Consider the following 4,364-nt stretch of genomic DNA (forward strand, 5'->3'; position numbering starts at 1 on the left):
ACACACACAAACACACACACACAGATCATATATGTGCTCGATTCTCAAGCACATGAGTAATTTCTGTCAGGTTGACCATGCCCTCTGGGCTAAGTGTCAAAGCTGGATTTCAGTGACAGTTACATAAGTTCTGATCCTGCGGTTAAAGTCGCGTGGTTAAAAAGTGTGGAACATGTTTTGCATGGGATGTGAAGGACCAGGCTGAGTTAGAGGAGGATGATCTAACCCTTTTAACCTCAGCTCCGAGGCGTTACAGGTGGATGTCTGTAAGTGACGCCCTGTGACATCCTCCCCTATCTCTGTGCCCGGCCGTTGCCTGCCGGGCTTGGAGACCTCCACGTCCAGGCGCCGCATGAATCCGGCCCCAGGAGCGCCCGGCGAGGCGGTGCGGAGCCCTGTCCCTCTCCCGCGATTCCGGCTCGACGCAGCCTGCAGGACGACCCAGTAAAACACCTCGCCAGGTAAAAGCCCCTCCGCCAGGGCTGCCCCACTGCCTGGCCACCACTGGCCCGGGCGGCGGCACCTGCGGGACGCGGTTGAGGGGCGGAAGGGGGCGGTGGGGGAGGGACCGGGCGCGGAACGGCAGCCCGCGGGGCAGCGCCGGCATATGGAGGCGCGCCATCGCAGCTACCGCCCGCCCCGGCCCCGGCGTCTCAGGTACCACGGGGCGGGGGTGGTCCCGGGCGGGCACCTGCCCCAGTAGCAGAAGGCGGGCGGGGTGTCAGCCCGGGTCGGCTGCGGCGCGGAGGTCGGGGAGTGGGGGGGGCGCGGGGAGCCGGCATTGCCGGGGAGAAGTTGCCGGGAGTGTAAAGTGGGAGATTGCGGAGCTCAGCAGGCAGGTCATCCCATCCCGCTCTTTCTTCCTCTCGTCCTCGTCCCGCCCGCTTCCGCTTTTTTTTTTTTTTCTTCTTTAAATTTAAAAATATTGCCCCGCAATTTGGGTGGACTCCGGGAGTTTCCGAGCGCTTCCTTAGAATTTCAGAGTTCAGTACCTGTAAGGAGGTGGTCGAGAAAGGGGTGTTTATTGATTCAAAGGGCAAAGAAGCAGCGCAGCGGTGCAAGCGTTGCCCCAGACGGGATCGGCTGCTAAGCGGTCCGTGTTCGCCTCCTCGAGCGGGCTACAGCACTTCGGTTCATTCACAACTCGAGTACAAACTGCTCGCGCCTGTAATTTGCAGAGGGGTGGCAGGTATGGAAGTTGTGAAAGCCATTAGGAACTCGTAAAATTAGAAGCCCCCGTGCGCATGAGGGGAACGCCGTTAGAGAAGCTGCCGACTTCCGAACAGCAGTTCCACAAGAAGTTTTCCTCCTTGCGATACAGCCTGTCGCAACTGGAGGATTTCTTCCACCCTGCTCCGCGAAGTTCCACGCTCTGTAAGGGGTCGGTTTCACTCTGTAGTCGTTATTAAAGAAGACTTACGTAGTTAGAAGCTGTGTGAAGAAACGAGTTCCCACTGCAGCAGTCGATTCTAAGGAAACTTTTAATTTTGTGCTTCAAAAAACCTGATAACTTCTTGGATTCCTTTTCTACGTTAGATCTCTAGAAGGTACGGTAACACTGCCAGACACTGTGCAAACCATTCTGCTTCCAAAATTGTTAATAATACTGTGTCAGAAAAAAAATTTGTAACTTATGATTGAAACTTGTCTCAAAAAAATGATATTTTGTGGAATGCAAGAATTTTTAGACTGATAAGGCCACTGGCTCGAAACACGTAAATTATTGCAGAGACTATAATGTTGTTCCTTTTTTCTTTTTCTGTTTTCTTTTTGTTGTTTCTTTGCGAGGGTTGGTTTTTTGTTTTGGTGTTGCTTTGCATTTTTTCCTTTCACTGAGGGTGTTTTCACCTATAAGTGCAAATAATATTTTCAAAGGACTTTGTAAAGGGATCAAAAGTTAGAATGAGCGCTTTCTGGCTAGGTATTTTTCAATAGCTAGATGCTACCCAGGTTATATCTGTCCAGCCATCCAAACAACTACCCAAATTAAATAAACCAGGTATCTAATCCCAATTATATTTCATGAATTCACCTTAGCAATCCATTTGCTAGACTTTAATAGTCTGGTTTTAAAATTGGAAGCTGTAATGCGTTGTAAGGGCCAAATCCTTTAAAAGATGCACCCTGTTAGCTTCAGTTCACTGCTCACATCAATTGTAACTCACATGCATACTGAAGTACCATGTAGTATGACTCTCTATTAAACGTTATAAATGATCATTGAAATGTAAAGAAAAAGCATATTCATATATTGCATTTAGGAATAAGTACTAAAATTCCCTCCAAATACTTGGAAATTCTTTATCTGAATGAAGCAGGGTCAGGATCTGAGTGACTTGCAACACTGCTCTCTCACCTTGCTTGCTCTCTCACCTTCCTAGTGAATTGCATGTTTTTAAGTTCAGAATCTTAGTGAAATAGAAAAATGAAGGATGGGATGGATTTCTCAGATGAAAAGATACCTGCTTCTGAATTATACAAAACAAATTTTGCCTGTAGGTAACTTTATTCATTTTTCTTTCTCCTCTAATAAGGGAAATGTTAAGTGAAAACAAGAATGGATTTGTTCATGTTATGATCAGAATGCCCAGTATTCCTCCTCATGGACTAATATAACAGTAGCATACAGTAGTTCATACTATATCCATTTTCAAAAAGTTGTCATTGCTCACATACAGAAGCTTCTTTCTAATATTGACATGCTCTGCTTTGTGACTCATAAATGTTTCTTTTAAAACCAAATTAAAAATAGAGGATGTCCTACTGTAGACTGCCATGTGCTTCCATCACCTTAGCAAAGCTCTACCAAGTTTTATTTTGATGACTGTATACTTTATTGCTTTATCAAACCCTTTGAAGCTGCTGTGTGTGGACATGAGAAACTAAGTGTAGACCAAGTGCAAGACAGAGACTTGTTGTAGTGATAGCTTAGCAGAACTGCATGAGTGAAGTGTCCAAAATAGTGCATATTCCTTAGTTCACGTTTCTGTTGTCCTAGATTTGCTTTCAACCCTAAAGATTTTTTTCACAAATATTAATATTGGGGGTTATCCATGTGATCCTTTTATTTTTCTTCAGTTTTGTGGGTTTGTTTGTTTGCTTGTGTTTGTTTGGTTTGGTTTGCGGATTTTTGTGAGTTTTGGTTGGTTGGTTGGGTTGGGGGGGGGGGGGTGCTTGGTTTGAGGGGTTTTGTTTGGTTGGTTGATTGGTTGTTTTAGTAAAGTAGCCTAAACTCAGAACTTGATATACTACAAGTTTATTAAAAAAAATAGATGCTACCCAGTAGAAATTTTATCCCTAAAGATTAGGTAAATTTAAGATCAAAAGCCAAGGAGAAAACAGATGTATCCACCAAATCAGAAGACTAATCAGACTGAAGTCATTCGAAGTTCAGTGCTGGTCATCCTCAGGAACGAGGTTTTCAAACCTCTACCTCCTGGGTATAGCTTCCAGTGGAAGTAACAGGAACACAGATGTGTAATGTGGAATTGTACTGACTGTCTTAATTCAGGCAGGAAGGACTAATGGGCTCCAGTAGTTACAGGAATTACTAATCTCTCCAGCCCAGTGTTACTGATGGGAAGACAGGGTAAAGGACTCATGTCTCTGCCCTTCATGCTTCCAGTAACTGGAGAAGCTTAGATGCTGATCCTGTGTGCATAATTTTTCCCAGCTACGTATTTCTTGATGTGGCTACCTAACTGCAACTGAGCAAAGTGAGCTGGTGTATTTTTAGTAGGTCCCATACTCAGGAGTTGTAGTAGAGAGACAAGCTGGTCATACACCTGTGATTTTCCACCTTGACTCCTGGCTGGCAGTGCTCATTCTGGGAATGGCCTGATTGCATGTTGGCTTATATAAGCATGAATGACACCTTTGCCAATTGTGTTACATGCAATGCACAATAAAAAATGCAATAGTTTCCATCTCAGCACTATTGTAACAGTTTCCTTTCCCTTGTGGACCAAAAACCCCAGTCTGCTTGGCACTTCCACTGAACAACAATGAAGAAATGTAAGTGGAGAATCAGTCTGCAGAGTTTTATAGCAATGCAAAATATGTTTCTCATCGTTAAAACTGGATTACTCCAGAACAAGGTCAAAACCATTTCCAGATATATTTTATTTGAGCTAAGGTGCTTTCTACACTAATGCCATAATCTTGCAGAAAACAAGGAACTCAGTCCAGTCTTGTATTTCAGCAATGGAAAACAAGGGCATGATGAATTCTGTACTCTTCTAGCAGATCAGTTTTGGCAGTGCTTTCTTCAAAGGTCCAGAGGATATCAAAAGTCATGGATGCCAGCCTAATTGTGTGGCTTTTTGTCAGGAAAAACTTCCACTGAAGACTTGTGAGACTATTTT

The sequence above is a fragment of the Indicator indicator genome, chromosome 6 (assembly GCF_027791375.1).
Source record: "Indicator indicator isolate 239-I01 chromosome 6, UM_Iind_1.1, whole genome shotgun sequence".
NCBI lineage: Eukaryota > Metazoa > Chordata > Aves > Piciformes > Indicatoridae > Indicator > Indicator indicator.